The 13974-nt window shown below is 56.7% G+C and overlaps 1 protein-coding gene across 1 annotated transcript in view; it reads right to left on the bottom strand.

Moving 5' to 3' along the window:
• CMIP (c-Maf inducing protein) overlaps positions 1–13974 on the bottom strand; it is a 204568-nt gene that overhangs the window by 75088 nt on the left and 115506 nt on the right. The gene's annotated exons all lie outside the window — the stretch shown is intronic.

Raw genomic sequence — 13974 nt, 5'->3', positions numbered from 1 at the left:
CCAGACCCCGAAACCCACCGTGCCGTCCCCCTCCCCGGGTCCTGCGTGCTCACTACATCCATCTCAATCCCTGTGACCTGCGCAGGTCGTCTGTCTGCCGTCTGCCTCCCCCAGGCCGCGGCTCCATGAGGTCAGGCCACATCTGTCTGGGTCCCCGCTCTGCCTCCAGGGTCTGGTGCACGGCGAGGGCCCAGTGACTTGTGTTGAAAGGGGGCGACTGGTGAGGATTATCACCGGTCAGTGCTGGGGTGAGGGTTGGGAGAGGGAAATTCACAGTCGCTCATGGGTGAGTGAGCTCCTCTGTCATGGAGAGGAGGTGCCAGGCACCCAGAGGCCGTGTCCTTGGCACTCGGGGCCCGGGAAGCCAGACTTCAGCAGTGTCGCAGGCCAAGTGTGGCCCAGCTGGGAAGGGGGACAGGTAACACCCCCCGCAATCTGACGTAGGCTGAGATACCCTGAGAGGGGGGACAGCCAACACCCCCCGCAAACTGACACAGGCCGAGACGCCCCGAGAAGGGGGACAGCCAACACCCCCTGCAATCTGACGCAGGCCGAGACGCCCCGAGAAGGGGGACAGCCAACACCCCCCGCAATCTGACGCAGGCCGAGACGCCCCGAGAAGGGGGACAGCCAACACCCCCTGCAATCTGACGCAGGCCGAGGCGCCCCGAGAAGGGGGACAGCCAACACCCCCCGCAATCTGACGCAGGCCGAGCCGCCCCGAGAAGGGGGACAGCCAACACCCCCCGCAATCTGATGCAGGCTGAGCCGCCCCGAGAAGGAGGACAGCCAACACCCCCCGCAATCTGATGCAGGCCGAGACGCCCCGAGAAGGGGGACAGCCAACACCTCTCGCAATCTGACGCAGGCCGAGATGCCCCGAGAGGTGGGACAGCCAACACCCCCCGCAATCTGACGCAGGCCGAGCCGCCCCGAGAAGGGGGACAGCCAACACCCCCCGCAATCTGACGCAGGCCCAGACGCCCCGAGCGTGCGGCCGGAACTAGAACCTTTGGCTCTTATGACCGTGCCCAGAGCAGGTGCCGGGCTGTCCCTGCTGCACGGATGAGGAAAACGAGACTCAGGAGGTCACCTGACTGGCCTAGGGCCGCTGGCTGCTAGCTCAGGGATCTCCAACCTGATCAGTAAGCTCTGACACAAGCAATGTAAAATCTGGGGCCCAGCAAGCGAATTTTCTCCTCAGGACTGAGGACCTCCATGAGGCTTTCTTTTTTTTCTAAATTAAACTTATTTTCTAATTGAAGTATAATTGCTTTACAGTACTGTGTTGCCTTCTGCCCACCAAGTTGCTTATTTTCAATTCCTATCCGCCAAAGCTGAGATACGGTGGTGGTGGCGGCTGAGGAACAGAAAAGGGCTGAAGACTTCAGCTGCCTCAAATTTCCCTGATACGATCAGCTCCCACACTCAGGTAGTCAGAGGGACTGATGGATCAATTCATTCATTCACTCACTCCGTCAGTCACCTAACAGACACGTAACTGAGCACCTGTTACCTTCCAGGCCCCGTGCAGGCTGCTGTGGGATCTAGCAGCGAACACGATGGAAGCCCAGTGGGGCAAACAGACAACAGATAGACAGACAGACAGACAGACACAAACACTCAGCGACGGGAGAGCGGTGAGTGCAGCACAGAAAACCAGGACTGGCCGTGAGCACCGAGGGGCGAGGCCGGGAAAGCGCGAGGCGCTGGGGGCGGCCACAAGCTGGCGGCGCTCGCTTGGGGAGGAGTGAGGCAGGGCAGGTGAGAAAGGCCATGGAGAGGCGGGCAGGCCACACCCGGAGGCACGGGCAGGCCCGCCAGGGCTCCGGGAACGGGTGCCCACGGGCAGGAGGGGCAGGGCTGCGGGGAGCTCTCCAGCATCACTGGACTGCTGCGTGGACCGAGTGGGCGGAAGCAGGAACAGCCTGGAGCCTCCTCCTCGGGTCCAGATGAGCCAAGAGGCCGCCCAGACCGCGGCGGGGGTGGGGAGCCAAGTTCACCCGGCCCTTCTCTCCGGCCCACGGCCCACCCCTTGGCACCAACCCAGGCAGCCTCGGTGTCCAGCCAAGACGGTTTGCCAATGCATCCCAAAGGCAAACGCGTGGGATCCCCATGGCCCCTCTGCCCTGCTCCACAGCCGTCACGTTCTCAATATTCTGCACAAATGACTCAGCCCCGGCCGCACGTCCTGTCCTGAGAAGACCAGCGGCACCAGGGGCCTCGGGGCTTCGTGTGAACAGGCTTGTGCTTCCCGCTGACCGTCTCCGCGCTGGTGTTTCCAGCACAGCGCGAGTGGGAACTTTCACCTGCCCTGTTTCACGTGCCTGATGTTTAGGAGGTGATGAGTATACCTCCTTGACAAACGAAGGAAGATTTTCCTAAGTGAAAAAATGCCCATCCACGCATAACATACTTGGGAAGAGGCTTTGGTTACCAGTTTTACATATTAAATTAAAAATAGTAAGTTAAAGAACTCTCCTTTAGAAAGCAATGGTGCCTGCACGCCTGGATGCACTGAAGGTCTTTCTTCCCTTGGCAGCCCACAGCTACCTCTCTGCCTTTTCATGGTCTGGCTGGTTCCTAAACCCCAGCCCACGGTCCCCTTGATGCACAGAGAAGTCTGAGAACACGGGCTATAACACAGTCGCTTTGGCATCTTGAAAATGACCTGGCCACACCCAGTGACGGGTACAGAAACCCATTCGAAAATCCCACAACGGTACAGAGTGTGAGTACACGGGGCAGATCTGATTATCAAGCAAACGGCCAGTTTGGAGTCACACTTTGGGCACGTGAGCAGAAAGCCTGGATGCTTCCATTTCCCACCACGGCTTCCTGGAGACTGAGACATGGAGGGGCCCTGCACTGCCTGGAGCCCACCCCCACACCAAGCCCGTGGGAACCCGCTCCAGATGGCCACGACAGGTGGGGCTTAGCATGATGGGGGGACAGCTGACCACCCGTGCCTGCTTTTTTCGTGACCCGGCTGCAGCTGTCTCAAGGTGGCCTTGATTAGAAGTTTCAGCACAAGCATTTTAGGGAAACACTGGATATAAATAAACACATACTGTTTTTTTTTTTAAAAAAGCAGATGTATTGCTGTTTGAAGTAGCACTGGCAAAAAGCAAAACTTGGAGAATGAATGAGTTCTGTGTTTGAGCCCCTTACTTGTGGGTCTTTGTGTAAGTTACCATGCCTCTCTCGATACCACTTCCGCCAATGGTAAAATGAGAAGTTACTAGGTAAAACAGAATTGAAAGGGGATCCAACCTGTTAATGGCTCAGCGCAGCATCTGGAACAAGGTGGAAAACTCAATAAAAATAAACTATTGTGAGAAACACTGAACTCTTTTATCTCCAGGATCCTCCTCCCCTAAAGCCGTAATTCTAGTCTAACCATGAGAAAAACATCAGACAAACTGCCACCGAGCAATAGCCCTCGGAACACCTGAGCGGTGCTCACCAAACACGTCAAGTCTACTCAGACAAGAAGACTAAATGGACTGGAGGCCCGTATGAGATGCTGGGACAGAAAAACGACGTTGGGGGGAAACTACGGAAACCACAGTGTGAAATTCAATAACAGCACATCAGTGTGAGTCCATTAGCTGTGATAAGCGTCTCGTGCTTTTGTAAGAAGTTAGCAACTGGGGGGGTGGGGAGGAGAACTTTCCTGGCAGTCCAGTGGTTGAGACTCGGCACTTCCAAGGCAGGGGGCGCAGGTTCAACCCCCGGTCAGGGAACTGAAACTCTGCATGTTGCCCAGCAAGGCCAACCACCCCCACCCCCAGCCCCGCAGACGAAAAACACAACTGGGGAAAGCGGGTGTGGCATCTACGGGAGCTCTCTGTATGTCCCTGCAGCTTTCTTTTGCATTTCAAACTGCCCTAACGCAAAAGCCTCCCTAAAAAAGCGCCCCGCTGCTGCTACCGCCACTGCTGACACTATCATCGGCATCGTGGACAGGCCCTGGACAGGCGCTCCCAAGGTCTCTGAGGGGAATGGGCAGCCCAGGACTGGAAGACCCCCGCCCCTCTCTGGATGCAGGTGTGAGCCTGGGTACTTTCACACTGCCGGGACGATTTTACAGAGGACTGATAATTCCCTGGTAATCTGAACACGATGATCAGGGCTACGGCGGAGGAGATTCCTGCATGGGGCAAAGGCTGAGTTAGATAGAAAGGAGAAATTAAATTCTCTGCTTGAGGGGAGCGAGGAAAACTCACTCTAAGAGCTGTTCTTAAGAGAACATTAAGCAGATGACGAGTTGTCAGTACCATATGACATCTTGGAATACGGTACCACAGCGAGAACTATAGCAACGGCTCAGACCAGCAGTGGCCAGCAGGGGGGCGAGGGGACTGGTCACCGAGGGGCGCAGGAGTGGGGGCACCTCCGGGGGCGACGGAAACAGTCTGTCTCAACGGTGGTGGGGGTTACTTCACCACACACACTCGTCAAAGTCCACAGATGTGCGCACGCAGAGTGGATTTCACCCAATGTAAATTACGACCCAAACCCGACTAAGAAAGGCAATGCATGAACATTCCAGGTAATTCGGGAGATGATGAATAGGATGAAGTCTCTCAGATGGAACTGTTATCATGACCGCTCACGAGCACCTGGCAGACCGCCTGTGTTACTTTTTAACGCCTCACTTTTTGAAGGTCCACATAGTTCTGTAACTCGCCTCTCGCCACACAATGCTGCGGCACACGCCCACCCCGTCTTCGGAGCTACCATTTTAGGAGCTGCCCAATATTCGACCCCGCGAGTCTCATCGCCACTCCGGCCCCCTCCCCCAGACAGCGCGGCGGTCCCGCTCAGTGCTAACATACACAGCGCCACAACGGACGTCCCTGTGAAGCACGTTTTTCTGCCCCGTGTTTAGGATTACTTCCTTAGGCCAGATTCCCAGAAATGGAATTACTGGGACAAAGGGTAAGAGCATATTTTATGTTGCTGCCAAACTGCTCTCATTAAGGAGAACTGGGGAGCCCTGGCTAAGACCGGGGGACTTTACCCTGGGGCACCAGCTTGGCTGGGTCCTGTGGGCTGCTGCGGGCCTGCGATGTAACTGCAGGGCAAGGGTGCTGGTATCTCAGAAGGCTGCGGGGGTCCTTCTGCGGGACGGGGTGGGGTCCTTCCACAAGCAGGGTCCTCGCTCCTGAGAAGCTGGGGGACAGGTCGGGCTGCCTCTGTCCTTTTGCTCTCAGAGACATGAGGGGCCAGGTGGGGGTCTGGTGTAGACAGGCCGGGAAGAGACCACTTCCTCCCCCGGCCCCGCCGCCCCTCCTCCAGCTTTTGTCTCTGAGATGAGCTTCTTCCCTGATCACGCAGCAACTGGATATGTTGGAGGCAGCAGGGTCTGGAGGGACACCATCAAGGTTCCCATGGACCCCCAAAAGCCTTCAAAGCTGACATTCCAAACCCTGGACCTTCTCGGGTTTCCCGTGAGGCAGGGAGCAGGGCGACCACAGGCGCCCCGCCCCCTCACCCCAACAGCCTCTGACCTCGGCCCCTAAGGCTGGCAGAATGTCTCCAGGCTCCGCCTCCCCCTGCCTCTCTGGGGAACCCCTCCCTCCCGCCCAGGGCTGCCTGCCTGCTGGTTTCCATGGGGATTTCTGTAGAGGCAAGTGAGAATCATGACATCCGCAGGCCCCCAAGTTGAGGCTCTGGGCTGATTCAAGACACAAGAAGGAAAAGGGCCTCTTGCACAAACATTCTCCAAGGCCCTGCATCACCATGGATCGCTCCAAAAAGGTAGATCAGAGAGGAGCACTCTGGCGGGCAGGGCCTGGCACATAGGAGGCCACTGGCCAGCTCTGGATGACCGACGCCAAGTAGGCCTTCATCAGTTACAGACATTTGGTCTGGGGTCTAGAGGTACCCCAGGAGCTCTGGGCCACCTGCCCCGGGCCACTCACCTTGCCCTGTCCCATCAACCACCCCCGCAATAGCCCAGGCCTCCCTGGGGGCCAGGAAGGGTCACCCAGGGGGCCGTGGGATCGGCAGGACAGAAGGAAGAGCCACCAGCCCCTGGTCCCTGCTGCACAGACCTCGACAGAGCAGAGGCCGGGCCGAGAGGGCAGGCCCGGAGTCCAGGGCCGGCCAGGGCTGCTCTCCACGGACTGCGCTCTGCAAAGACAGTCAGGAGGCCCTTTCGTGCCCATTAATCACAAGTCCAGCCATGGCAGCTGCCCCCTTTTATGGCCAAACAGCTCAAGAAGTTTAATAATAGAGCTGAGGGCTGATAATTCCAGGTTCAGACCCTTCCAGCCCCGGCCACCGGCGTGGGCATGGGAAGCCAGATGGAAACCGGGGCCCTAGGGGAGCCGTGCCACCCTGGGGCGTCTTTGATCAGAATGGCTGATGGAGGCACCCGAGGGCCAAACACAAGGGCAGTACACTGCCAACCAGCAGGTCGGCAAATGTCCCAAGGATCACAGACTCCCCAGGCGCCTCCTCACTGACTCTTCACGAGGCCCCTGGGAACCAGGAGCGGCTGGTGCCCCCATCCAGTAGAGGGGTCCCTGGGGCATCACGGCTGCTCGGCACAAAGGCCACATCGCTGACTCAGAGGCCAGGTGTGGTCCACGGTGCCACGCCCCCTGCCTGCTCCGTGAGACGATGGCCCAGGAGCCCCAAGGTGACCAGAGGGTACAGGAGGGGGCCTCTTGAGTAGGGCGGTGGGGGGAAGGGGTGTGTGTCACGGGTGCAACAACTAAAGGCAGCACAGGGCGATAAGCACCCCGGCGCCGACGTGAGGTACAAAGGGCAGGCCCAGGGGGAGGAATGCGCTGGAACACTGGGGAGGGCTTCCCAGAGGTGACCTTCGACCTGGTGGGCAGGGCAGCGCCAGGCACTCCTGGCAGAGGGAAGGGAGGGTCTCCAGGCCCACGGTGTGCTTACCCCGGTCTCAGGACATGGCTGGAAGACAAGGACTCCCAGGGAGGCCTCGGACAGGACCCCGAGCAGGGCTCAGCCTTGACTGCCCAACCCTCTAATTTTTGACATTCCCCCCTCGCCTCCCTTGTTTTTGTTTTAAACAAAGGCAGACCATATAAACAGCCAAGTGGAAAAAAGCACAAATACTTGACCGCATTTACTTGTGCATAAGCCTAGGCCAAGCCTGCCCAGGTCAAGACAGGGACCGTCTGCGACTCCCCATGAGGCGGGCCCCCTCGAGCCCATCCTAGGAGGACTGCCTGGCAGTGTCTGCTCTTCTCAATCTGTCACGAGAGCTGGGTCCCTGGGCTGCTGCCGCTGGAAGCGCGCAGCCCATGCGCCTGTGTCCGGCTTCTCCTGCTCGGCATCCTGTCTGTGCAGACGTGTGCCCACAGCTTCTTCCATCGCCCGCCGTCTGCCTCCCTACGCACCCCCGCTGTCTGCAGACCCTTGTCTATTTCCAGTTTGGGGCTGCCGTGTAGGAAGCTGCTGGGAACATTCCTGTACTTACGGGGGGCGGGGGGTACAGGGGAACAAGAGCTCCCACTTGGGGAAATATCTGGGAGTGGGGTTGCTCCTGGGCCCCCGAGTAAACTGCTTTAAGTCCAAGAACATCGGTGTGTGGGGAGTTCCCGGGAGGTCTGCTGTAAACACGAGCTCGTCTAAGGGCCGCTATTCTCACGTACCCACGCCTTAAGGAGAACACAATTCCTGAGTCTCGGGGGTGGGATCAGGTGGGGATGGAGCTCGGTTTTCTCAAGAGTCTTTCTCCCGGGCCTCTGAGGACTGCGGGAGGCAGCACCCTCCTCAAAGCTGGACTCAGAGCCACCGAGGATGTGGCCGGGCCGCCGAGAAACTTTCTCTGTGGCTCACGTGGCAGAAACGGAGGTCCCTGTTCCCTTCAGGCCTGGTCTCCTCGCTGAGCTTGCACAGATGCTGCTCCAGGAGGAAAGGGCGTGTCTGCCCAAGGCTGGAGCGGGCGCAGAGTTAAAACTGACACTTTGGGGTTAACGTGAGCGTTAACTTAGCTCCCAGATCACAGGCTGCTGTCAGGCAGGCCTTAACCCGCTTGCTGTTTCGGATGGAAGATGTCGGCAGGGACTGGAGGGCACACGGCCACGTACTCGCAGACGTGCCAGTTGACGGTGCGAGTCGGCCAGGGGAAGGCTGCGGCCTCTGACAGCCTGGAAACAGGGCCACCTGGCTCTGGGGTCCTCTAGGCTGGGACCCCCACCCTGGTGCCATCCTGTGCTCTGCGCTCCTGAGGACAGGGACCCTGCCACCTCTGCCTGTGTCCGCATAACTATCCTCATCAAGGGCCGTCTGCGTGCCCGTGCAGGTCGTCTTCCCACTGACTCCTTAGAAGGACCCACAAGATGGGTGTCGCTGTGATCCCACGTTACAGCTAAGAAAACTGAGGCCCAGAAAAGCGAAATAACTCTCTTCCTAAGCCACGCTGCCAGGCTTTCCAGGTGGCGCTAGTGGTAAAGAACCTGCCTGCCAATGCAGGAGACATAGGAGACCCAGGTTCAGTCCCTGAACTGGGAAGATCCCCTGGAGGAGGGCATGGCAACCCACTCCAGGATTCTTGCCTGGACAGAGGAGCCTGGTGGGCTACAGTCCACGGGGTCGAAAAGAGTTGGACGCGACTGAAGCGACTGGCACACACGCAGGCCACGCCGCCAGTTACTAGTGCAGCCCGGACTGGCACTCCAGCCCTCGGTCTAAACCAGAGGTGGGGAAACACTTTCTGCAAAGGACCAGTCAGTAAATTCTTCAGGCTTTGTGAGTCACGTGGCCTCTGTCCTAACAACTCAACAGTGCTGCTGAGGTGTGAAAGCAGCTGCAGATAGTGGACAAATGGCCGTGCCTGCATTCCAGTAACACCTTATCAACAAAGACGGGCAGAGGGGGTGCCGGAGTGGCCTTGGCGCTGTTTCTGACAGGAGTATAAACAGGTGATGGACAGGCAGATGGGAGAAAACGAGTGGACCGTTCTCTTTCCTCACTTTCCTTCTAGGGTGATGTCAGCATATAACCTTCACACGTGGAAATCGTCTTTCACTTACGTTTTGTCATAAAAGAGAATGCCAGGCCTGAGTTCACCCCACTCTCAGCCTAAGGGAGAGAAGGAGCTGGGCTCCTTTTTACAAAGCCTGACTACGCAAAGGCCTTTGCAAGCATCAGCGATCAACACACTGAGGTGTGCAGCCCCGTTCCTCCCATTTTACAGATGGGCCTGCGAGGCGCCAGGAGGCAAGGTCAGCTGCCAAGACTGGGGTCCTGACTTGTCTAATCCCCGGATTCGCTGCTCCACCCTGCGATGCTGGTAACAAAGAAGCCCCTGGAGCAGCCGCCGGCTCGCAGAAAACAGAAGAGGAGGGAAGAGAGGGCAGAGGGGAAGGAAGAGGCTCTTGGGGACGCAGAGCACGAGGCGCCCCAGGTCTCCTGTTCTGGACACCGGCTCTGACACTACACAGGCCGGCCTGGGGGCCTACTTGGGATCCGCTGAAGTCACCGGAGGTGTGCCCATCAGCACAAGGAACAAGTGGACTAAGGAAAAGCTCTAACTAGACATGCAGATGGAGCAGAGAGAAACCGTGTGGCTGGAGCTGGCTCCCAACACATCGCAAGGTCGGAAAGGCGGCCGACAACACCCTCGGGGGCGGGGCTGGGGGTGGCCCATGGGTTCAAGCCTGGCCCAGGCCGGGCACGGGTGGGCCTGGCGCAGAGTTCTTCTCTCTGTCAGTTGTCATTTCCAGAAGGTGCTGCCCTGTGCTAGCTGCAGCAAGGCGGACGTGGCCCTGTTTGGTCACGGCTGCGAGGCTGGCCTTTTGCGTGCCCCTCAGGAGTGTGTGTGTGCTTCCGGGGTTCCCAGCAGAGGGGCTGCACTGGGGCTTGGCCGGCAGCTACTCTGGCCCCGGATGTTTCTCAGCTACTGCCGTCTCCGACACTCTGTGAGACAGAATCTGGGAGTGTGATCCGATCTGTGGACAAGAACTTGCAAAAGGTGAGCAGGTCTTTTCTTGCAAAGAAAGAGAGAGAGACAGGAGACCCTGCAGGCTGGGGGTTGTGGGGGTTCCACACGTGTCGGGACAAGTGCGGCTCTGAAGTTTCCACAGCTCAACCCCCCTGGAATCCCAGCATGTGGCTGGCTCTCTCAACAAGGGCTGAACGCCGCGAGCGAGTATGGTGCACCTTCTGTGCGCCAGCAGCCTCACCATGGCGGAAGAACACAGACAGTGGCCCAGCACCAGCTGCCACAGCCCAGGGTAGAACAATCCAGACTCTAGGCAGGCACCCGCACAAAGTCACTACACCTTCATGCTTCTGAAATCAGATCAACACCACCAAAGGATCTCTACACACCTACCAGAACGGCTTAAAAAAAAAAAGACACCATCAGCACCTCATACACATCAGTATGGCCACAATCAAACTAAAACCAAAACCCAGAAAATGAACAAGGGTTGGTGAGGATATGAAGAAACTGAAACTCTTGGGCATGGCTGGTAGGAACAGAAAATGCTGCAGCTGCTGTGGAAAACAGTTGGAGGTTTCTCAAAAAATGAAACACAGAACCACCGTACGATTCAGCAGTTCCACTTCTGGTATGTACCCCAAACAACTGGAAAGTAGTTACTGCAACAGGGAACAGATATCTGTACATCAGATTCACAGGGGACTGTATCCAATATCCTGTGATAAACATAATGGAAAAGAGTGTGACAAAGAACACGCGCGTGTGTGTGTGTACATATATATATATAAAACCGAGTCGCTTTACTGTACAGCAGAGATTAATACAGCATTGTAAATCAACTGTAATTCAATCAATTAAAAAAAAAAACGAATCTAGAAAATTCCAAAAAGCAAACCAAAAAAAGGACGGAAATTTGAACACACGCTACAACATGTATGAACCTTGAGGACATTATGCCAAGTGAAATGAGACGGTCACAAAAAAGACAAATACCGTATGACTCCACGCACATGAGGAATCTAGAGTAGTCGAATTCGTGGAGACAGAGAGTAGGAAGACCGCCAGTGGCTGGGGCTGGAGGCGGGTGGTGGGAGTTACTGTTGAATCAGTACGGAGTTTCAGTTCTGCAAGATAAAGAGCTCTGGAGAAGGATGGTGGTGATGGGGGCATGATAGGGCGAATGGACGGATGCCACAGAACTGTGTGGCTAAAATAGTCAGTTTTACATCATGCATGTTTTACCACCACAATGAAAAATACTGGGGGGAAATGATAATGGCCAGTGACAGCGGGATGAGGGAAACCAGCACTGCTAGTGAGAGCAGGACCTGGCCCCAGCCCTCTGGAAGCAACTCGCAGCGTTCTCGAAAGCCCTCTCCCCTACCTTCTGCATTCCGGGACCGGCCCCTGCACGTCACCATGTCCCCTGCAGCACAGCAGCGCTTCACAGGCACCCATTGATAGCGAGTAGCAAAATGAAGGTGTGTTCACCCAGCGCAAAGCTACACAGCCGTGAGAACAGAGGACTGCACGTCTATGCAGCAGGGTGATGAGTTTCACCAACAGAAGTCTGTACCGTGAGAGTCCGTTTACACAAGGTCCAGACGCTGGCCCAGGCAGGGCAGCGGTCACTCTAAGGGAGAGGGGTGGCTGGAACGGGACCCAGGAGGGTCTCGGGAGTGGCCACCCTCTTGGCCTAAGCCAGGACACAGTGAAAGGACACGGTCGATGTGCAGTTTCACTGAGGCACAGACTTAGGAGCCGTGGGTTTCTCTGTAGGTATTTTACACAACTCAACAGAAAACGTGTCCTTTGAAAGACAGCATTCCTTTGGACTGACGGTTTCCGATAACGGGCCAAGACCCTGGTGGGGACTAGCAGGATGACTGTGACACCTCCTCGCCGGGCACACCGCATCATTTGACAGAGAGTGCCCACGTGTGCCAGGCACACTCCGGGCTGGGGGGCGGTCACAGCGTGAATCCCACCCCTGCCCATCGGAACAGCCCGCAGACTGAGAAAAAGCTCTGTCTGTGTGCACACTGCTTTTCCAATGTGGGCAGATGCCGTTCCTATGAATATAAATTTGCTGAAGAGCAAGACTGAGTTCGGGCATTTTATAAGCAAAATACATAGGGTGTCAAGTGGCTACAAGTTCAAGTGAAACAAAAGCAGGGCGGGAGGGAGGCCGGGCTTTGGCATGGCCACACAGTTTCGAAAGAAAGCTCAGAATACAGACAGCATCACACGGAGACCCACTGGGACGCGCTGGTTCCCGAGGCGAACCACCCCAGCCTGACACAAGACCCCCAGATGGTGCCAAAGAGAGACCAGGCTAACCAGCTCCTCCTACTAAGGGTCAGAGTTCATGGAGGCAGCCCTTTCTAGGGGCCCCGTTGATCGACAGTCCCACCTAGAGCCTCTTAAGGAGGTTTAATCGATGAACAGGGAAGAAGAGAGAGAGAGGACGGTGAAGCGGGGGGCGTCTATCCCATGAGAAGGACTTGTGTGCGCTTCCTGGTCAGAAAACAAAAGCAATGCAAAGCCATGTTGCCGTTTTTCCGCCTAAACAGAGAGCCGGGGCAGCCAGACGAGGCTCGAGCTGATCGGCGTCTCCGGGGATCAAGGGGCCCCTTCTGTGAGATCCTTAGCTACCTCGTCTCACACGGCGGGCGTCTGAGCTTCTGAGAAGCCGCCAGCCTCCAGGAGGCAGGCAGGCTTAGACTAATAAGCACAATTGCTCTCAGGGAAGCATGGCTGGCAGACACCGCCGGCGCCTTGCAAATCAGAAGTGGGGAATCTTTGATTGTTCTGCCTCAGATCCTGCCTGGGGGCTGCAGGCTTCCACCCGAAGGTTCCAGGCCGTGTGACAGGCCAGCCGCTTGCACACAGACCTGCTGACCCTTCTCCAGGGAAGCTGGGCCACAGGGCCAGAATGGTCTTTAAGACACATGCAGGCTCTCGCTCACCCACCCAGAGGTGGGATCTCGAGGAGCACTGCTTAAAAATTTGCTTTTGAAAAACATATATCCACGTGAACACCTACTGGGGTGCTGGGGTGCTTACAGCAGCTTTCTCTGTGACTGCCAAAGCCTGGAAGCAACCCACATGTCTTTCAGCAGGTGAGTGGATATCGTGTGGTACGCCCAGACAGTGGAATACTGGTCAGCACTAGAAAGAAACGAGCTACCAAGCCATGGAAAGACGAGGAGGAAGCTTACATGCCTGTTACTGAGGGAAGGAAGTCAATCTGAAGAGGCTGCATACCATTTAATTCCAACAATCTGACCTTCTGGAAAAGGCAGAAATCTAGAGACAGTGACTAGATCAGCTGTTGCCAGGGGTTGCGGGGAGAAGGGGTGAGGAAGGGATGAATTTTTTTAGGGCAGTGAGAAGTGTTTTCTGTGATACTATAGTGGTGGACACACGGCCATTACGTATTTGTCCACAGAACGTACAACACCAGGAGCGACCCCCTCGCTGCCTAAGGCAGGCAACGGGCTTTAGGGGATTGGGGTGGCGTGTCAGTGCAGGTCCGTCAACTGTGATGAATGAGCCACCAGGGCGGGGCTGCACGGGCCAGGCACAGGTACATAGGAAATATCTGTACCTTCGCCTTGATTTTGCTGTGAACGTAAAACTGCTCTTAAAAAAAAAAATGAAGACTGGGAAAAAAAAAAAAAAACCAAAAACCCAGAACCTGCTCCCCTGGAAGAAGAGGGTGGCCACTTCAGGAAGCCAGGTGATCTGGGATGTGGACTCCAGGGGCCTGGATCCCCCCGTTCCGGCTCTGCAGCCCACCGGCGGAGAGGCCTCGGGTAGCCAGCTTGCCTTCTGTCGCCGCTAGGATGGTCACTGGGACCGTGATGGTTATGACGTCTATGTGGAAGCTTGGGAAGCCAAGGACTGTCTATGCAGTGGCGCTGGGGGTGCAGAGGTCAAGTGGGCCGCCTAGTCTTGGTCCCTCATGTCCAGACGTGACGCAGGGTAACCACCTCACGATCTGACCCTCAGGCATACTCCCTACCAAACAAAACCTA

This window comes from Budorcas taxicolor, chromosome 18, assembly GCF_023091745.1.
Source record: "Budorcas taxicolor isolate Tak-1 chromosome 18, Takin1.1, whole genome shotgun sequence".
Lineage (NCBI taxonomy): Eukaryota > Metazoa > Chordata > Mammalia > Artiodactyla > Bovidae > Budorcas > Budorcas taxicolor.
Note: the sequence above shows the minus strand (reverse complement) of the source record. Positions and strands in the feature narration are given on the sequence as shown.